This window comes from Ambystoma mexicanum, chromosome 2p (assembly GCF_040938575.1).
Source record: "Ambystoma mexicanum isolate Mex_15411 chromosome 2p, UKY_AmexF1_1, whole genome shotgun sequence".
In the NCBI taxonomy this organism is placed as follows: domain Eukaryota; kingdom Metazoa; phylum Chordata; class Amphibia; order Caudata; family Ambystomatidae; genus Ambystoma; species Ambystoma mexicanum.
The window spans coordinates 632,813,761-632,836,492 of record NC_090923.1 but is presented as its reverse complement, the minus strand read 5'-3'; the positions used below and the strand labels follow the sequence as shown (position 1 = coordinate 632,836,492).

Below are 22,732 nucleotides of genomic sequence, written 5' to 3'. Positions count from 1 at the left end.
CCATCGTTTTCGCGTGTTTCCCTTTCCAGTAGTTCCTCCTCGGTATACTCGGGCTCGTACATGTAGGGCATTATTGTAGCCATTGTGTGTTAAAAAAACTAAAATAATTTATAGCGGTGGTACTGGTATCTGTTCACACGGGCTACAAGCAACAAACGTAGCTGACCAGAGCACAGACACGAGTCACAGAATACTCAAAGTAACACAGAGAGAGGAATGGAATCGAAAATCTGCTGATGTGTGTTGTGAAACGGTCTGTTTATACTTATTGAGGAAAGAGGCGTCCTGCCATTTCCATGGTGACACGTCATTAACTGAAGCGCAGCGAATGTTGACACGCAACGTGCTTTGGCGTTGTGAAATGGGCAGTACGCGTCTGCTGATGACATGCTCAGGGACGGGGGATATGATTTAGTGCCGCAAAAGCAGGTCAGCCAGGGCGATGCGGGAAGTGATAGGATTATCACAAAATGGCGGCGCCCTACTGCCTGTTTTCGCATGTGTTTAATGGACGAAAACTCGGGTAAGGTCCAAAGGAAATTTTTCTAAAATCGAGCGACTTAGGCTTAAAACCACATGGCCGACCCGTAGGGCCAATAACATTTTTTGACCGAACCATTCCTTTAAGGCTGGCAACCTTCTGCATCTTTCCACTCTCAACTCTCGCTCTGCTGTCAAACACTCCTCTGACATCTGTCGCCTCCTCGAAGAACTGGACCTTGATGTCCTCGGTCTTACTGAGACATGGTTCACGGCCAGCTCTGTCACTAGCTTTGACACTCTCCTCCCTGACGGCTACAAGATCCTCTCGGTGCCCAGATCCACCTGGCCCGGTGGTGGTGTAGCCCTGATCTTTCCTTAGTGGATTCCTGCCACTATCATTCTAACTCAGATCTACTCCTCTTTCGAAACACCTTGTCTGTAGGCTCTCAATTTCTCCTACTCACTCCCTTATTGTGGCTACTCTCTACCGGCCCCCTGGTCAAATCACCTCCTTTCTCTCTGAGTGGGCGGACCTCTCCTCCTCCCTCCAGGCCTCATCCACTCGACTCCTCTTCCTTGGTGACTTCAACATCCATCTTGATTCTGCCTGTCCCTCTTCTTTGCTCTTTTGCGACCTCTGCGATTCCATCTCTCTCTCTCTATTCTCCCCTCTGGCCCAACTCACTCTGCTGGTCACACACCTGATGCCTTGATCTCCTCTGGCCTCCCCCTCTAAATCCCTTTGACCACTCCTCTCTCCTGGAGTGACTACTACCTCCTCTCTTCTCATCTCTCACTCTCTTCCGCAGAAGCCAAGCCTACCGCTACACTGCCACCTACCTTCTCGGACATTCGGCTGATGAAGCGTGTGTCAGTTGAGGCTTTTGCTTCCACCTTCTCTCCCCCCCTCCTCCACAGGCTGACTCAGCCCTATCCCTCCTCTACTCTTCCATTACTGATACTCTTGATGCTCTTGACCCTGTCATGAGGATCAGCTTGAAGTCCAAAGCCAAGTGCAATTCCTGGTTTGACTCTGACCTAGCAACACTCAAACGTAAGTGTAGGGCGGCTGAGAGGAAATGGAGGATTTCATGCTCATCCTCAGACAAACTGGCCTGTCACCTGCTCCAAAGTCAATACCGACTATCTGTCCGCACCAAGAAGAGAGTCTACATTCAAGCCTGTGTCTCAGCAGCATGAAACAACTCAACCGAACTCTTTAAAATATGCAAGGAGCTGGCCAACCCTGCTGCTGTCACTACCCCTCCTGTTGCCTCCCGGGCTCTTTGCAATGCCCTTGCCTCTCACTTTATCAAAAAAAAACAGGACATCCTGTCCACCCTCTCCTCCCCTTATCCTCATCTCCCCTCTCCATCTTTGCGTGTTGACCCACCCTCCTTCTCATCCTTTCCTCTTTTCTCTACCAATGAGATTGCTAGAAAAGTCCGACCATCGTGTCAAGTACATTCAGCCCAGCACCCAGCATCCAGCTAAGCCTGCGCTGAATTTTGGAGCGCCAGAGACCCAGCAGCCTTGCGCTCGCTCCCAGGAGGGGGCGGAGCCTATCGGCGGTCACGTGCAGTGTCACGTGACTCTTTCCAGCTGTAAAAGCCGGATACAGCCGCCTGAGCTGCGAGACCATCGTGTCAAGTACATTCAGCCCAGCACCCAGCATCCAGCTAAGCCTGCGCTGAATTTTGGAGCGCCAGAGACCCAGCAGCCTTGCGCTCGCTCCCAGGAGGGGGCGGAGCCTATCGGCGGTCACGTGCAGTGTCACGTGACTCTTTCCAGCTGTAAAAGCCGGATACAGCCGCCTGATCGGCGAGACCATCGTGTCAAGTACATTCAGCCCAGCACCCAGCATCCAGCTAAGCCTGCGCTGAATTTTGGAGCGCCAGAGACCCAGCAGCCTTGCGCTCGCTCCCAGGAGGGGGCGGAGCCTATCGGCGGTCACGTGCAGTGTCACGTGACTCTTTCCAGCTGTAAAAGCCGGATACAGCCACCCTTGCGGCGTTAAGCCCGACAGGGGTGAAGGGCGAAGGCTGTTAAGCGGCTGTTAGGCGTATAAGGTACACTTCATCCTTACACCACCTTCTGTTCCTTTCTCTAGCAGCATTATACAGTTCTTTTCTACCCCTGGAGCGGGGACCTTCTTTTCAATTACTGTTCCACGCAAGTAGAGAGGAGGTTAATAAATAAGACTTCGGAGCTCACCTCTTTTAGAAGACATGGTAGACCAAGAAGGATCATATCTTGTTGGGGAGGGCACTGCCAAACTCGGCGCGTTAACACTCACCCTCCCTGGAAGATCTCATTCTCCCATCCAGGTCACCCAGGCCATCATTCATGTGGACAGTCAACCGGTCCCTGAAACCCACGCCCCCCCATCCCTCATTCAAGAGGGATGGAAAAGAGGCCTGGAATACACACTAACTACCAAAAAAATCCAGAGAAGAATTAATGATCACTTTGTAAGAAAAAGAAATAAGAGCACCAACGATCTAGCTGACTTAATAGTAACAGCTAGCCAGTCTGTCTGTACTACTCAGGAGGGGGTTAATACTCTTCCTCCCTCCTCGTCTCCTGACTGTCGCCGCCCAATGGAATTGTTATCAACTACCACAGCAAAAAACGGAACAGCCCAAATAGGTTTGCAAGATGAACTTGAAGGGTGCACCTCTTCATTTCAAGAGGTGCCCCTTGTAGCAAGTGAGAATACGCTGACAGCGTTGAGCTTTGTTTTGAACTCTTTAGTTTCCGTGTTCAAACTCCTAAAAACAGAAGTACAAACACAAGCAGGTGTTCTTCTGGAACTTGCCAATGAGGTCTCGAAGAATGAATCAACAACAACGGCACTTAACAACATCATGAACACAATCCTGATTCCAACTATAAAAGACTCACAAATAGAGGGAGTGAAACAAGGGCTGGACCTCGCCCAAATTTATACTCTATTAAAGGAAGGTGCTAAAAGTAACCTTATAACACAAGAGCTTTTGAAAAATCTCCCAAGGGAAATCCGTGACAACACAACTAAAATCGAATTACAGACAGAAGAGGACCCCTTAGATAGCTTCGATGACACTCCACTTTCAAACTCGATTCTAGAAGAATTCCGAAGACTTGCGAATGTGGATTTAGAAAGTATAGAAGATAGTCTGGAGAGCCCAAAGAAAACTAATGCTGTAAACCGGCAAGATTTCCCACAAAATGAAACAAACCCCAATCCTGTTACTCTATGTAACTCTAGGGGAAGAAGAAGAAACAAGCAGAAAAAGAGGGCCATCACAAAAGACCCTCGTCCTCACTTGCAGCCTGAGAAAATTTAAAAAAAATCGAAAAACCAAAAAAAAACGGTTTCAAAAAAATCTGGAACAAATGCTTTTTTGAAAAAGCTTACATTGACAGATGACAAGATCTCAGATCTAGAGGATGAAGCATCCTCAGCTGGCTGTCTACCTCAGAGAAAAAGCCAAAGCAACTGTAGGACCACTAAAAAGGGCCTGGGTACTAATGAGAAAAAAGGGGCTCCTACCAATTTAGGGGAGGCCCATAGTGACTCCAATGTACAAACCTCTAATAAGGCTATACAAACTGAGTCGACAATTTCTGTGAACAGAGCTCCCATCAACCAAAGCTCAAATATGGCTCAGACAAACATAAAGTTAGCGCCTATTTTTCTAAAAAATAAGATCCAAGAAAAAGACATCATCAGCTGTGCGGCTCTTCAAAAAAACTCAAGTAACATCAGATTGGAGCCCATCTTCTTAAAACCTAACGCGAAGTCGGCTGCTGTAATACCAGTGGTCGCTCCACCCGAGCCTCGGCTCCTTCCTGACATTGTCTTAACTAGGCCCCTGTATAACGAAATAGAATGCCGGAACGGCTCGGGAAAATCGATAAACTTAGAGCCACGTTCGCAGATGGGGGCTGTGGAAAGGGAGTTAGAGGGCCCCAATTATACTACATCTACGAGGGAAATGGAGCTAAAAATAGCCGACTTCACAATTCCAAGGATTTGGTTTAGACTTAAAAGACCAAATAGATATACATCACTTTGCAGATCGGTTTTGTTGGCAGAAATCAGAAAAAACTACAACCTATTTCTTTTTTCATCAGATGACATTGAATATGTCAAATTTCCAGTAGCCAACGATAAGTTTTTCGTGGAGGTTGGTCTCTACTCCAGAAGAGCCCAACAGGCACTTATTGGGAACAAAATCGAACTGGCCAGAGCAGGCCTTCTGGTGTTTGAGCAGCAAGAGGAGGAGAGAGCAAGAAACTATTCCAGCGCACACATAAGCAGAGAAGATGCTTTAAGTCCTGAAGGACCAGTTGGTCCAGCACAAGACCCTTCAAGGACCCTGACCTCTGGCCTCAAATTGAATGAGGATCTAATCACAAAACTTCCCGAGATCATTTCACAAATCCTTCTGAAACTCGGTGAGGAGCAAAATAGTCTTTAGGAAAACTGGCCTGGGACTAGTCTCCTGGAACACAAGAGGCTCTAGCTTTTAAAAAAAAAGCTACTGAAAAACAAACTGCTTCAAAATAACGACATCTTGTTATTCCAGGAAACTTGGCTTGTCAACCCCATAGAGATAGAGGGCTTCACAGTCCTAAACCTAGGGGCCACACAAAAATCAAAAGGGAGACCAGCGGGTGGTCTCTTAATGGTCCTTAAAAATTCAAGCCTCAAGCAAATTGTCCCATTATGTAATAATGCGGCAGGTATCCAGGCCTGCAAAGTGGAGATTGACCTAGACAACTCGCGAACAACCCTAGTGCTCATCAACATTTATTGGAACCCAGCTATTATAAACCTTCAAGAGTTCACAGAAACCCTGCACACTATTCTAACAACAGTGAAGATTGACTTTGAGGGAGCTCACATCTTAGTCGCAGGGGACTTTAATGCAGACTACATCACCCCAAGAAATAGCCAGCTAGCGCATTTTAAGCCAGCCATGCTACGAAAGGGCAAATTTTGGTGGGATTTTCTCTCATCCTGGGATCTTGAAAGGATCTTTAAGCAAAATGGGGGCAAGGACACAGGAGATCACACATGGCACCAGGGGTCCCTGCAATCCACATTAGATTATATCTTTGTAACACCAGGCCTCTTATCATATTGCCTGATCCTCACCCTTAATTGGGAAGGAGGGAGTGACCATGCCAGCCTGGAACTTCGGTTCCCGGCTTCACAGAAAGACCCCCATATGCCTCGCTCTCAGGAATTAACAGGTTCGAAGGGAAAATTGAGAGTGTCCAAATATAAATTGGGGGGGAAAAAACTGAACCAACTTTTAGAAGCAGTCCCTGCTCCGCTGTGGATGGAGGAATTCCACCCAGAAAAATCTGGGAATTTCGTGTGGTCAATCTGCCCACCAAATGAGATAAAAGCTGTAGGGAAACAAACACATATCCATCTGTTCGATGAAGAAATACACAAACAAAAGCGAATTCTACGTCAATCCATACGCATTATAAAGAAAAAAGGAGGAGGAGACCTGAGAGAAGATCTGCAAAAAATCAGGAAAGTCAAACAATCCTACAGAAACTGGACCCGCAATCACAAACATCAAATACAACAAGAAGATGGGGAAAAGATGCTCCAATTACTTAACGCAAACAACTGCAGAAGTTTTTGGGCAGCACTCAACCAGTTGGAAACAGGCCATAACAGTTCACTCTGCAACCTGGTTCCAGAGCAGATTTGGATCGACTACCTGACCAAGAACTTCGAAGATCCGGGCACCAGAAACTTCACTGGACCACTGACTAGTTGGTCACTATCTTTCACTCAGCAAGACATAAAAGAGCTCATCCTCTCTGCCTCTACATCAAAGGCAGCAGGCCCCAACGGACTTACCTACCAGGTTTTAAAAAATCACCCTACACTGTGGGCAAAACTGCTGTTCCACCTTTTCCAGGAAATCATAAAGAATGAGACCTTCCCTCCATCATGGAAGAGTGCACTAATCATTCCATTCTTCAAAGGGGGCGATAGGCTTAGCCCCGCAAGTTATCGACCTATCGCCCTCCTTGATATCGATAGCAAGCTCTTCATGCGACTCCTCTTGAAAGACCTCACAAACTGGGTTGAAACTAATCAGATTCTTTCCCGGCATCAAACGGGTTTCAGGAAGGGCCTCTCCACCAGCTTAAACGGAATTATCCTGAACCTACTCAGCGAAAGATCGAATGAGAAGGAGGGTATACCACTTTTTGGGGCCTGGGTGGACCTGTCTAAAGCCTTTGACCTGGTGGACAGGTCACTTCTCTGGCAGAAGCTCCATAACTGGGGGATTCCAGCACATCTTTTGGCCATGCTCCTAGAACTACACAGGAACACCACCATCAGGGTAAGGCTGGATAATGTCGGCAACCTCTCAGAAGTTATACAGGTTCTCAAGGGAGTCAGGCAGGGTTGCTTAGGTGCTCCCCTGTTTTTCAATCTATTCCTGGCAGACCTTGGGAACTTCCTCGCTTCGGCATCTATGATATCACCCAGGATCAATGGGAGAAGCATACACTGGTTGGCCTACGCAGACGACATTGTCTTATTGGATGGCTCCGCAATAGGTCTGCAACGGCTGCTCCTCAAACTAAGCGACTATGCCAAGTTAAATGGTTTAAAAATCAACCCTCTAAAATCTAAAATTTTGATATTTAAACACCCGAGGAAAAACCTACCCTCTAGGAAGTGGACTCTGGATGATTTGGAAATCCCCAGAGTTGAAGAGCTCACTTATCTGGGTTATGAAATCTATGCATCCCCGTCTTTGAGCAAGATGTCATCGGTTATTCTCGGAAAGACCTCTAAAATCCTGGCCCAGATGAAGAACCTGAAAGGGAAGTTCTGTAAATTTTCATTATGTCCGCTTGTTAAATTCTATATTGGTAAAGCAATACTGGTTCTTCTCTATGGTTTAGAAGTGAAACCTTTACTTTGGAACTTTGAGTGGAACAAAATTGAGGGCCGGCTGTGGAAATCAGTACTACATCTTCCCGCAGCTACCCCTATTACCAGCTTGAGACTTGAACTGGGTTTGATCTCCTTAAACTGTCGAGCAGATTGGAAGCTCTTATCACTCTATCGCGACATCATCACTGCCAAACCCACTACCCTTTTTTCTGATATAAATGATCATCGCAAAGAGGCTAAATCAAAGCAAGTCCTCGGCCTGGAAGGAAATGTAGGAGATATATTATTAAGGCTGAACTTAACAACAGAAACTCTAATCAATAACCCATCGAAAACTAAAAAACATCTGGAAATTAGCGACTGGATTCACACGATGGAAGGAGTCAGGCTCTTGAAACCACCAAACCTTTTTCTGAAAGTCGAGAGAAAAGTAGGCACGCTGCCACGTTACCTTCAAAAATTTCCTGACCAAAACATCAGAAATAACTTTCTTAGACTAAGATTAAACCTGGCCCATACTGGAGAAATTCTGGCCAAAAGAAACCAGGATGGCAAGGCAATAAAGCTGTGCAGCCTGTGCGACCCCCCCAACCTTCAATCTTTGAGGCACTTGTTGCTAGAATGTGAGGGTACTTGGGCCACAAGACTGCAGTTACTTGGAAGATTTGTCACTAGAGAGGAGAGCCTATTACAAGACTCCTTCTGGGATAGACTAATCTCTGGTCAAGAAGTTATGCTTACCACAGCAATCGTAAAGGTCATGGAAAATTGCAAGATTCTAACAGAATACAGCTAAAATACTGCATAGTGGTCTCGCCCTATTAAGATCTGAGCAGTCTCGCCTGTCATCTGGGGGGGCCTAATCCTCCACTCTTTCTTTCTTTCTTTCTTTCTTTCTTTCTTTCTTTCTTTCTGCCTTGCTTCTTCGCCTTGTCTTGCTTTTCCTTTCCTTCCTAATTGATATACAGTAATTGTGTTTTAATTTTTCTTCTTCTATTTTTGTAAAGGTTTTCTTGGTAAAACCAAAAACAAATAAATAATAAAAAAAAAAAAGAAAAAAAAAGAAAAGTCCGATCTATGAAAGCCTTGTCAAAACAGGTTCATCCCTGTTCCTCCAAAACCATCAAGGACCACATTGACACCCTGGCTCCGGCCCCTGCCAATTTCTGAAACCACTCCTTTGCCTAAGGATCCTTCCCCTCCCCTCTAAAGCACTCCCTTGTGCATCCTCTTCTCAAGAAACTCACAGCTGATCCTTCTTGTCCTGCCAATTATCGCCCAATTTCCATACTCCCTTTCTGGGCAAACTCCTTGAAAAGCTGTCCACTCCCAGCTTAACCTTCATTCTGATTCCGTTGGCTGTCTCCACAACCACCAGTCTGGCTTCAGAGCTGCCAGAAACACATAAACTGCTCTCCTGAACATCCGTGAAGACCTGCTCTCCAACCTTGACTCTAGTATTCCCTCTGTCCTCATCCTACTCGATCTCTCTTCTTCCTTTGATACGGTCAACCATACCATCCTGCTGAACCGTCTCCGTGATAACCTGGGTATCACCGATCAGGATCTGGCCTGGCTGACCTCTTTCCTCTCGGATCGACCCTCCCAGGTCATATTGGGGTCCTTCCTATCATCTATCTCCCTCTCTACCTGTGGTGTTCCCCAGGGGTCTAACCTCGCGCCCTGGCTTTTCAACCAATACCTGGCAACTCTCGCCCACTGCATTGCCATTTTATGCTCAAATTTCCAGTGTTATGCTGACGACACCCAACTCATTTTCAGGCTGCCCTCGACCGCCTCCTCTCCCTCTCTCATATCTGACTGCCCCACTGCCATTCATAATTGGTGTTCCGCCAATGATCTTTGTCTGAACGCCAGCAAGACTGAGATCCTCCTCATCGGCACAACTTCTCCATCCTTTCCCCTCACTCTCTGGCCGGCCTCCCTTGGCCCTCCTCCTACACCCACCTGCGTGGCTAAGAATCTCGGGGTCATCTTTGATTCTACACTTTCCTACTCCGCCCACATCTCTGATGTCTCTAAAAAATCAAACTTCCTACTGCACCTCCTCAGAGGTACTCTACCCTTCCTCTCCTTCCCCCAGAAGTTCACTGTCTGCCAAGCTCTGGTTCTCTCTAGGTTGGACTATTGTAACAGCCTCTTTCTAAACCTACCTGCCTGTAGCCTCCACTCTCTGCAACTCATCTAGAACCGAACTGCGAGACTTGTCCTTGGCCTCGAGCCCCGGGATCGTATCTCTCCAGCTCTGACATTTCTCCATTGGCTCCCAGTGGATGCAAGGATTCATTTCAAAACCCTCTGCATTGTCCACAAGGCCTTCTGGGGCCTGGGTCCAAAAACCTTCAGCTATCCCTCTGCAAACACCTCCCCTCCCAAGCTCTTCACTCCTCTACCTCGAACTCCCTCAAGGTCAGTCGTCGTTTTTCAAAGAAATGAGCTGGGGGTAGATCTCTGTCTTCGTCTGGTGCCTCCCTCTGGAACAGCCTCCCTGCCACTCTAAAACTTGAGGAGAACCATCTTTGGTTCCACAAACACATCAAGACCTTCCTCTTTGCTTCTTCGTTTGCCCACCATCTTCCCCTGCTGATCTGTTCTCTTCTGGCACTGTGCTCCTGGCCACCCTCTGTCCGCCGGGCCCAGGAACCTACTCACCCTGCCACCTGCACTGCCTCTGGGCCACCTCTTGCACTGGGGTCTGTATCCGTACCCATACAGTCCCCCCCTTTTTCTTCCTCCACTTATCAGTCCTACCCTGTCTGCTGTCTTAAACCCAGCACTTGCTGCCTGCACTACCACTATTTGTTGCCTTTATTATTTATTTATTTATTATTATTTATCTGCTTCTGCTCCGCACTTTCCACTTCTCCCCCCTTCCATGCACTTTTCCCCTCCCCTCTCCCATGCACTTGCACGTTTTCAATGTCACTGGGTCTAGTAAGAACGTTGTTTTGTTCTCCCTTGTTCCCCTCCCTTGCCTTGTCGCGCTCTGAAACACTTTGTGTACGAGCGCGATAGAAATAAAATATCATATCAATGGACCCTGAGGAACTCCATAGGTGTCCAACAGTGTTCAGAGTTGAGGGAGCACATATGGGCAGCCTGGTGTCTGCCAGGTAGGTAGGATGGGAACCATTTCAGGGCAGTGCCAGAGAAAACCCATCCTGTGTGCAAGGAGAATAGTAGTGTGAGTAGTGAGTAGTGGATGCAGCCGAGACATCCAGAAGCACTAGCAGGCACGAGTCCCCTTAAAAGATATTCTGAATGGTGTTGCTGTCAGATTTGTAGTTCTAGGATAGTTCTCAGGAGTCTTGAGAGGCAATACAACAACCACCCTGGAGGAGCCTCCCCACAGGTAGTCAGAAGAAAACCATTATGGGATAAGGTGCCCCCATGCAGGAGTGCTACTTGACAGACCCACTGAGTCTTTATTTGTGGACAGGAGCTGTAGTAAGGGTTACATGAAACATAGCACCAGTATTGCAGTTTTATAAACATGTAACAAGGTAACATAAACCCAACTTCTAAGAGCCCCAGCCTGTACCTGTACAAAGTCTGCTGTCCTGCGCTACACCTAAACATCCAAATACAGCAGAAGGCAGGTAACTAGCTAAACTGAACTAAACACCTAAATCACCAACACTAATATGCTTCCTGGTTCCATCGTAACGACCGTTGCTAGAACAATGTTTTCCTGCGTGCCCAGCCTTAAATAAGAATGTACCGAGCGCCAACGAGAGCGCGACCTTGCGGTTAGAGGAAAGCACCCTACGCGTGGTCACGCTCTTTGCTCGACGTTCCCCTCCCAATCCAGAAGGACACAATGAAGGCCATCATGCCGGCAATGGTTGCCATGTGCTCCCTGGGCGCCGTCAGGCACCACAGTACGTAGAAAGTCCATAAGAATGGGTTTGCCTTGTGTGGATTCGAGCGAGACAGTGCTCGAATCCTAACAGTTGCAGACCACCTGGATGGTGCTGCATTTTGGGACAGAACCCTGATTGGTATTTCTGAAGCAGACAGAGTTGCTTGATTCTTTTTGCGTAGTTGATTAGCAACTACCTTCTCAATTACTTTGTTGATAAACTAAAGGCTCATAATGGCCCGGCATAGGGTGTATAGGTTTTGCTTTTAGGATGTCTGGGAACATAACATTTCTTGAGACAGGTATTGACGATTCTTAGAAGAGCATTTAGGGAAGGACTGGTATGTTTTTTAAGGATGGTAGCTGGGAAGAAGTTGTTGGTGTAAGAGGTTGGTTTTAAGGATGTAGGAGAAGTCCTCAGTCGAGAGAAGTTGGTGCAGGATTGAACAGCCCATGGGGCATATAGGTGAAGGAAGGTCAGAAGATTTGAGCCCTCAATGTGGAGTCCGATGGTATTGTCTTGTTGATAAAGAAAATATTGATAGCCTCGCAGTTTTCCAGGGATTCTGTCATGTCTAGGTCTGGTGTAGGGTTCAGTCACTGTTGTGAAAAGGATTTGCTCCTGTTAGTAGCTGTCGTAATGTAATACGTATCCTTGGCATTGCATACTAGTACCCACCATTTGGAACCTAAGGCCTTCAGGGACAGACGCTTTTTGGGTTTGTGGGCCTTGAGCCAGCATTTTTTGAGAGCTTTCATGTACCGTTTGTTTATAGAAAGCTCTTGAGTATCCATGGGGATGGACGGTTTGTTTTTGGCATTGGCCAATTTTTCTGGAGAAAAGGTTTCTGCCAACTTCTTTGAGGTATGGCTAAAGGTTTCTAACAGCAAGATGACTTTTGCAGAGGCTGGGAAGTTGGGGAAACTGTTATTCAGCACCTCTGCTGCAACGTTTCTGAATGAGTGATGTTCCACCATGGCCTTTTATCTTGATCCATTTGGGCTGTCAGGGAGTGCTAGAAGGAAAATGGGATGGATGCATGGTCTGTCCAATCAAGCTTGAATTGGTCACGCAACTTAGGATGGGGGAATAGGATAAGAGGATGTATAGGGTATTACCCCAAATTTGTGTGTGGGGCCGAGTACACGTTGGATCAAGTTCAGCAATTCTGTGAGAGACAGTAATGCATCTCCAGTGTTTTTGGTTGCTTGGATCCTAGGGAGATTGAAGTTCCCAAGGACACACACGTTAATTATTTTTAAAAACTTTATCATTTTCATAAAGAAACAGTAAATAGAATACAAACATAGGCTGAGAAGCATTTAAACTATTCTTCTGTTAATCCAGTCATAACCACGTTAAAAAACAAACAAAAGATTTGCCTATGCACTCTCTCGAAGTTACTTGATACATGGCCATCACAAACTTTTGAGTCCATCTCATGATATTGAGCAGAACCAAAAGAAGAATAAACAAACATCAACCACACTACACAACACACAGACAAATACACACACAACAAATACCCATGTATGTAGGCTCACTATGTCTATACCCGTCTCTTTTCCAAGGCCTTAACCATAGTCAAGAACCAACCTCAACTAGAGGGTATATGCAGGTGGGGCTATGTAAGCTATAATGCTATGATGTTTTTCAAGAGGGGCGTGGCCGGAGCTCATGGAGTGAAGCTGTGAAAGAGCTGAGCTCCCGTCTTGATCCTTCATTGATCCTCTAACTCGCTAATAACCGCAACCATTCTGGCAGAAAATAGGAGCGCTACACGGCACAAGCGCCTCTCCTCCATTTGAGCGAAGATCCGCAGAAAATCGGAGCTGGCATTCACCTTAACGGGACCTGAAAACGACCCCCGGGGTGCCGAGGAAATGGCGGCCAGAGCGCGAGGGAAGACCACTGTGGGGGAGGAGTTCATCTAGACGGCGGGCCCCGGTCTCTCTCGTGCGACACAGCGCTGAAACGCATATCGAACTTTGGAGACGAACTTTGGAGACGTAGACCAGGGGAACTGCCGTCGGGCGCCGTTCCCGCCGGGGCTTCCCCACCCTTCCCCCAACTCGCCGCACCAAAGCGGAGGCCTGCGGCTGAGCCGACGGGGGCCGATAGAGCGAGTGCACTGAGGCAAGAGGCACTGCATCGGCGGCCTGCGGCGGCGCCCGTTCGACCTGGGGGCCTGGTGGCGAGCGAGAAGCAAGGAACGGGCACACAGACGTATGGAGAAGCGCACACAGACACCCTGATGAACGCAGGGTCATTGGTGGCGAGGACAACACGCACCCCAGAAAGCGGCCCTCTGCCCGGCGGGCCCCCCCCCCCCACTTGGCTGATAACGGACTCGGGAAGTTGGTGGCTGAATCGAGCGGCACTGAACACTGCGGGGGCACTCCACCCCGAAGCTACTCCCGAGTCCCGAGCAGGTACAGGGTTGACCTGGAGGAGATCGGAGCCTCCTACACCCTGTACATGAGCCCCGGGAGTCCCGCTGCAGCAACGGACCGACAGCTGATCCCGACCCAGGTGGGAGAAGGGTCTTCCTGGGCGAGGAGGGGGCACAAGACGCCGAGGCACCCCCGGGACACAAAGGAAGCTGCACCATCAGGGGGACTGCTGCTTTTGATCTCAGGTGAGACTCTAATACGGGGAAGCCACGTAGTTGGGGCCCTGATCCAGAACACCCCCTGAGCCCTCTGCTTGTGTCGCCCGCCAGCGGATCTTGAATTCTGAACCTAAGGACCCCCGGGGGCACTATCGTATCCAGGTTCCCAGGCAGAGCAGGAATTACAGCTCTCCCACCTCGATAAACCAATCTCTGGGGAGGTCAAAGCAGCCCCCCCCCCCCACAGGCGTTGATAGCTTGGCCCTAAGGTACTGTGGTAACCTGGAATATCATGATCTATTAACCCCTAGCGCCTACACCGCCTGACCTGGCACTGGGGCAAGGCTCACTGCTGCAGGGTAAAAACCGGAGCACACCGCACCTTGCAGGGGCTGTCCAGACGAACAGCGGGTTTGCAAAAGCTCCTTGCCACACTCCCATCCACACATCACGAGATGGCAACCCCAAGGCACAAAAACAAATCTGCCTCCATCATGGACTCTTTTGCTGGCACAAAGCCCAAACAACAACTCCAACATGAAATCACCACGCAAACAGATCCACCCCCGCTTGGAGCCGACCCCCAGAACACCCAGGTACTGCAAGCTATTGCGGCACTCCAGGCATTTATTGAAACTAAAATAGGAGAATTAAAGGCTGAAACGCAGCTCAGACGTCAGGACGCCCGCAACCTCACCGAAAGAGTGAACAAGGTGGAGGCAAACCTTCAGGACACCACTGAGGTAACCACGGACTTGAAAACCAAAGTAAATGAGCTGGAAAAACAGGTGGCAAGCCTAGAAGCAAGATCTGAGGAAGCGGAAGGCAGGGCTCGCCGAAATAATATTCGTATCCTTGGAATACCGGAAGAATCAGAGGGATCAGACCCCACAGAATATGTGGAGTCCATGCTACTTCAAGAGATTGGTCCTGGCAACCTCACGCAAGGATTCTCAGTTGAAAGAGCCCACCGATCGCTCCAAAGGAGACCCCCACCCGGCTCTCTCCCTCGCCCAATGATCGCCAAGATCTTAAACTTCCGGGACAGGGAAACGATACTTAAATTTTCGAGAGAGGGGGGAGAGATCAAGAGAAATGACTCCAAAATAGTCATGTATCCCGACTACACCCTTAACGTACAACGTGCCAGAAACTCGTTCATACCCATCAAAGCCAGGCTACGCAAACTCAACCTCAAATATATGCTTTTATACCTCTCTCGCCTCAAGATACTCCATAAAGGGCGAGCAATCTTCCTAGAATCCCCAGCCGCAGGTAACATGTGGCTGGAGCATAATAATCTAGCCGAAGGCGACGAAACCCCACCTGATCCTAAAGTCCCACGTACGAACCATAAACCCCATGACTAAAAATTTACCTAGCCATGTTCTTGAATGGTTGCACCTAGCGGATCCTCCACTACTCAAACAGAATCTGCGGTACAACAGACGGGAGCTCCGACGATCTCACATCAGCTCCGTCATCACCCTTCCCACAGATACCAGTGCCGGCCTGTTGCCAGCACGAAATCCGCATCTTATGACCCGGATAGGCCAAGAAGAAGCGGAAGCCCTCGAGCGTTGCCCTCCTGGAGCAACTGCTGAGGAAAGTTCTCAGTTGTCTCATGTTGTTTATCCACCTGTTCGTGTGGAAGTGGAGAAGTTGACAAGTCTCCCTGTTGACCAGCAATCCAGTTACCGGAATCACGAGAAGAAATGGAATACAAGCCGAACTTAGCCAGCAACGAGGGGTGGCGTCCTAAACTCAGTCCCAACACAAAGGGGGACCGTTCTATCCCAGACCAGGTGCTTGAACTTTGCCTTCTAGTTCCATGGCCACAAACATTAAGATAGTCACCTGGAACGTGAGAGGGCTGGGCACTTACCTTCGCCGCAACAGAATCAAATCTTATCTCAGCAGGAAAGGGGTGGGCCTGGCACTCCTGCAGGAAACCCATCTAACCGTAGAATCCACTGCAAGGCTCCAAACTCACTGGGGAGGACAAGGGTTCAGATCCTCGTACTCTAGATACGCCAGAGGGGTGTTCACATGGATAAGCCCCCAAATCCCCTTCCAACTCAACAAAGCCGACATAGACCCAGAGGGAAGGCATGTAATACTGTGGGGCCATATCGAACAAACAGAAATCTGCATCGTAAATACGTACTTGCCTAACAGTGACATACCTGCACACCTAGATCGACTGTATGCCAAGATCACGCATTACAGAGATGGTCTCTTCATTGGGGGGGGATTTTAACTGCGTCTGTAACCCTGATCTTGACAGATCCATCCCTCTCCCTGGGGGCTCCCCAGCATCCACCGCTGCACTTAATACCATGCTAAATCGCCTGGACTTAATAGACATCTGGCGCGAGCAGCACCCCAACGCCCGAGCCTACTCTTTCTTCTCCTCCCCCCACAATCTGCACACCAGGATTGATTACATCTTCACTGGAAGAGAGAGCCTCCCTCACATCAACACAACCAAATACTTGGGGCGAACCATCTCTGACCATTCCCCTTTGCTGATGGAATTGAGCTCCACAGGTCCCAGACCACCTATACCCACGTGGAGGATGCCCACAGAAGCGCTGAGAGACCCAGCATTCTAAGAAGACCTCAGGGAAACTATTGTTAATTACATATCGGAAAACAAGGACTGCATGGACCTCCTAGGCACAGTCTGGGTGGCCCTGAAGGTTGTGACACGTGGAGAAATCATAGCAAAAGCTGGGGGTATAAGGAAGCATCTCAGAACCGAACTTGAACGGCTGGAAAACGACATTGAAAGGATGGAATCTGGAACTGGCGCTCCACTGCAGCTGGAAGAAGAACTTAAACATGGTAGAACAGAATGCAAGGTGGCTTGGGACAGGCTGGCCAAGTTTGATTACACCACTAGGACTAACAGGACTCACGCCCAAGCTGACAAACCTGGTAGACTACTGGCCTGGCTATGCAGAAGAGAGCACCCCAGACACCCAACCACATCCTTGAAAGGCGCAGATGGAACACCACTTCATACCCAACAGGGCATCAACGACACGTTCAGCCAATTCTATGCCAACCTATATTCCCACGACAACCGGGTGTCTCCAAGCGAGATTTCAGATACACTAGACGAGATTGGCCTGCCTAAACTATCGCAAGCACACAGAGACACTTTGGAGGCTGACATCACCAAAGAAGACATAACGGGAGCAATCAATTCCCTAGCCACTGGCAAGGCCCCCGGCAGCGATGGGCTACCCACTAAATTTTACAAGGCCTATGAACCCGAGATAACCCTGTTACTGCACGAAGTTTTCCAGGAAGCCTTTGAATGCGGTATCCTCCCCGGGAGCATGCGTGAAACATTGGTAATCCCAATGATAAAGCCGAACAAGCCTGCCGATGAATGTAATTCTTACCGCCCACTTGCTATGCTCAACTATGATGTTAAGATCCTGACAACAATCCTAGCTAGGAGGCTCTCCAGGGCTATAGGAGACGTGGTGCATCCTGATCAAAATGGCTTTATACCAGGCCGCAACACCACCACTAACCTCCGCAGGCTCCAACATGTTATATCCCGGACTAACCCGGGCTCTGGCTCCTACGCACTGCTCTCCCTGGATGCCATCAAGGCGTTTGACTCCATTTATTGGGAGTGGCTGTTGGCGACGCTCCGAGAATTTGGTTTTGGAGAGAGGTTCATCAAATGGATCGAAGTTCTGTACACCAAACAAAGGGCCCGAGTGAAAACTGGTCGGCATATTTCCGCTGCATGGGACATTCAAAGGGGCACCAGGCAGGGTTGCCCTCTCTCCCCCATGCTCTATGTTCTCGGACTTGAACCCATTGCCATCTTCTTCCGAAAGCAATTCTTTGATGCTGGCATCCGTCTAGACGGCACAGACCACATAGTATCCTTATATGCGGACGATGTCCTCCTCTACATAAGTGACCCGCACCTAAACGTTCCGACCATATTGGACGTCCTTGGGAATTTTGCTAGGGTATCGGGGATACAATTCAACAGTAGCAAATCCTGCCTCTTCTCCTTGGGCGGCCTGAGAGGAACACACCCAGACGATCTACCTCCACTGGCAGCGGACTGGCACCCCAACACGTTCCGCTACTTAGGAGTCAATATATACCACACACCCGAACTGATGCATGAACACAACACAGCGGCAGCATTGCCCCTCCCTGCGCAAGTCAATTGGGTTCTGATCTCGACTCCCACTATCTATGATGGGAAGGGCGTCTATCGTCAAAATGATAGTACTCCCCAGATTCCTCTATGGGTTCCAGAACGTGTTCTACTACATCAAGGCTTCCTTCTTCCGATTACTGGAGTCACTCCTCAAGGACTTCCTATGGGGAAAGGGCAGGCACAAGATGGCGTTTTCCACACTGACCCTCCCATACCGCTAGGGGGGCATCCAACTACCAGACGTTGAGAAGTACTACTTGGCTGCCCAGCTCAGCTTCGTAGCCAAATGGCAACACTTCAGAAACGTCACTTCTACAGCACACTATAGCCCCAATCCAACTGAAGGAAATCGTCTGGGCCCCCCAGCATCTTTCAGCCGAAACTCCCTTCTTGGTTACCCTGGGGAAACAAATATGGGACAGAACAAAGTCACTCCTCAGCTTGAAGAATGCATACACCCCCGACATCCCGCTCCTTGCTGACTTATGCCAAAACAACGTCGACCTAGCGACTATCCGACTTTGGGAAAGACTAGGAATGTACAGCTGGGGCGACCTGCACGATGAGGGCACCTTCCGCGACTTTACCTCCTTGCAACTAATAGAGGATATACCCACTGGCCAATTCCTTTGGTACCTACGGATCCGTAAAATAGCGCAAACCAAATGGGCCATGTGGCCCGAAGAACCCGAGACCAATCCTTTTATGGCACTTCTATACAGCCTTGGCGATGGATGGAGGCCAGTGTCCCAAATATACAAACTTCTCATGGATAGACCCAACCCCCGCAGCCCAGAACTAAAACTCAAATGGGACAAAGACCCAGGACAGGAATTGACTGCCGCTGAATGGGAGAGAGCACTTTCGTTCCCCAGAGAAGTTTCCAGGAACTCCAGATTCAGACTAATCCAGCTTAACGTTCTGTATCGTTCTTACCTCACCCCGCATAGAATTGCCAAGATCTACGACCATCCCCAGCACAGTTGCCCATGGTGCAACAGAGATAAAGCCGACTTAATACACATGTTTTGGGAATGCATCAAGGCCCGACACCAATGGGCTGACGTTGAGAAAACCTGCAAAGAAGCTGGCATGTCTACATATGATTGGACCCCCAAAGAATGCCTACTTGGAACTTACCCCAGACTCGCTAAAATCAAGCACATTACGAAGCTTATGGACCTGGCTTGCATCCTCACCAAAAGAACTATTGCTATGGCCTGGAAGAGACCAGATAGCCCTCGATCTCGAGTATGGCGCAGCGAGCTTGAACGCTGGGTAGAGGCAGAGACTGTGGCCTGGGAAGAAGGTATTGCCAGATCCCCCGACGACGCAAGTCGTGCATTTGAAGCTTGGAAGACCCTCACATGGGCCCTGCTCCATCCCCCCAATGATGATAAGCCTCCCTGAACGGCCCTTCCCTTACGCTTTGATTGCTCAATGATCCACCTTCCTCACCAACCCCTCAACATCGCTGCTACAAGGTCTTCAGCCCCACCTCTCATGTCACTATCCCCGAGAACCCCCCCCCTCAAATAATGTTGCTTGAACAGTGGAGACGATTATTGTTGTTTTCTTGTTTTTTGTTTTATTTGGTTCGAAAAGTAATTGCCTATATTTTCTCTGTTGATTAATAACTGGATTTATCACTACATTTGCATATACTGTAATTGACACTTACTCCTATATCGCCCCTGTATATGCTTATAATAGCAATAAAGAAATGTAAAAATAAAAATGATGTTTTTCAAATGTTTCATTCCATCTCTGCCTGAGGAAGTGGAGACATTCCACGAAAGCTTGCGAATATTAGAAATAAATGACTTTGTTAGCCTAATTAAGGTATTGACTCGCTTTCTTCTTGATCATTATATATATATATCACTACAAAAAAAACTTTGAGGGAACGTTATGGTTAAGTTGCCCTAACAAAAACCTGTACACTTCACTAAAAAAATACTTTCCACCTCCCCTTTATGCTTCAAATTAAAACCGAAAACCCCCTGAAATTCGACAGTTATGGTAAACTAAGCCCCCAACCCTGCCACCACCCCTGTGCACTGCTAACACTAACATCCAGACCATGAAAGATGTCATCTCAAATGTCAATGATGACATCAATGACGACATCACTTGTTTAGCCCCTTTACTTTCGTTCCCTGCCATACATATATATGTACATTCAGTACAACCAAACACCACTGCACATTCCCCCATTATAGTAAGGTAAGCAACCATAACTCGCACTATCTACGTGCACTGCTAAGACTAACACCCAGGACATCAAAGATGAGATCACAAATATCATTGATAACATCACTGATGACATCACATGTGAAAATAATATTCCTAAAAAGTCCCTACCTACAAAGGGTTCTTTCCATTATGTTGGTAGCAAGATGTCAGTGGTGATTGTGTAATGTTACACATGTAATAACTAGCCCACAAATCTAGACTTAATCACGTAATGGACCGCGTATTGCCCAATCGCGGGGAGGCGGTGCTGGGATACTGGCACGGCTACAGCCATGCTCATAATGAGGCCCAATGTACAAGCAACACGTGTTTCGACCTTCCTGCAGGTCTTTATCAAGGCTGTAACGGCATTGTATTAAAAACACCTGAAAAGTGAAACCCAGAAAAGGCATATTAGGCCACAAGTTGTGAAACAAAGAGTTAATGCAACGCATCAAGGTACAGTTCATGTAATTCAAAAATCATAAACATAAACCAAAGTAAATAATTTGTTGATAGCCAATCAACATTTTTAAAAAATATATAATAACCCGAACATGGCATTGGTGTTGAAATACACAAAACACAACAGGGAAGAAGAATAAAGAGAAAAGAACAATAAGTTAAATATCTGTTCAAAATAAGCATAATAAAACAAATACAAACAATGCTATTGATAACGCATGAGACTGAGTGATCAGTACAATACATCCAACTACGGTTTTGAAAAGTGAGCAGGGCCCAATACCAAAAGGGTATGGGATTACCCATGTTGATGGTTAGAGTGTCTAAGCTAAAAGAAGAGCCAACAATGTTCCCATGCAACACTGTGTGGCAGTAAAAAATTAGAGATGGTCATGCTGGCATCAAAAAGTAGGAGGCCAAGTGCCCATGGTCTAGCTACCTAATTGGGACTGAATCTCATTCAATTCTGACGTGTAGATCGAACCATCTGATCAAAACATCCAACCTACACACGGACAGTGAAGGCAATACTGGCCAGGTTGGGTCTACAAAGGAACCATAAATAAGGAAAAATGTAAAAGAAATTAACATAAACATCATAATACAGGACATGAAATAGAGTGTAAATACACACAACACATTTTTTTAGTATTTATTAGCAGTCATTAAACTGTTCGAAGTCAAAAGCAGCCGCTCAATAGTAGCTTGCAAACCTCAATGCTGAAATATTGGACATGAAAAAAACACAGGTGCATACTGAACGCTCAAGTTAAAATAAATAAATATGGCACACTTATTATGTGTGCTCTCAGTAATTAGCTGCAGGACCCCCAATTACATAAGTGTTGACATAAGTGGACAATGTCAACAAAAAACGGAAAGAAACACTAAATAAAACAAATGGCGGCCTGCCAAGTGAATGCTATCCATCCGTGTAGAGACAGACATAAACCTCCTGACAGAAAATAAAATATCCATGTGCTGAGATAGTCAAAGCACAAGAGACCGTGTAAGCATACCAGGTCAAACGAAAATAATAGGAAATGAGCGAATGGAAGGAAGAAAAAGAAATAAAGCACCAAGCTGCTCCCAGTCATGATCTGCAAGTGCACCTGAGTAAAAACGTGAGGTATTCCTTTACCAGCGTACATCCAAGAAAACACAATATGAGTGAACCAAAAACGTCTGTCAAAATGCTGCATCGGAACCATGTACAAACGACAATAAACGTTCTCGCAGTTATCAAACATGTGTACTGCAAGGAAAAACAAGAATCCTAAGGGCCGTGTAAGCATGTCTATATAAAAAAAATATAATAACTAAAGAGAAATGAAGAGGCTAGCATCTCACCAGATGTTTGAAATGACGAGGCTTTCGGAAACAAACGAGGATTTCGAACAAAGTTAATAGGGATCAAAGGTCACGTGATCAGTATCACGTCAAGCCTGGCTCTGAAAGAACCCCTTCTAACTGCATGCGGACATGGGTACCAAAAGCAGGCAGCCATATTAGAGGGGTGCGAACACCCGGAACAACATATTGAAGGTATTACCATAAATGAAGCTCTGCACCAAATGGCTAACGTGAGAACGTAACCTGAACCTGTGCTAGTGGGCATATTAGCCTAAACATTGTTGAAGCCAAATGTAATAATAAAATAATTGCGCATGGGTCCCAATAATTAATATAAGTCAACAAGGTTTGACAATACCGCCAAATGTGTAGAGCAAGTGCAAGTACATGACATTGTTTTAAAAAAAATGGTTAAATTGGCCCTTACTCAAGTGATCTATGACATGAGATGCCTGTCATAAGGCAGATAAAAGCGCAGTACATTACCCTAAGTCTCCAATGCTTCCAGTACATGGTTGGGAAGGCCACAGGTCTCAATGCATCACGCAACCCAGGCTCTTCCTTCACACAAT

General features: G+C 47.5%; 1 protein-coding gene across 1 annotated transcript in view; it reads right to left on the bottom strand.

The window, feature by feature from the left end:
* Positions 1-22,254, bottom strand: part of C2PH3orf62 (chromosome 2p C3orf62 homolog) — a 304,369-nt gene extending 282,115 nt beyond the window's left edge. The window contains exon 1 of the mRNA XM_069643038.1: positions 22,158-22,254. The gene's annotated coding sequence lies outside the window, so the exon portion shown is untranslated. The remainder of the gene's footprint in view (positions 1-22,157) is intronic.
* Between the last annotated feature and the right edge of the window lie 478 nt (positions 22,255-22,732).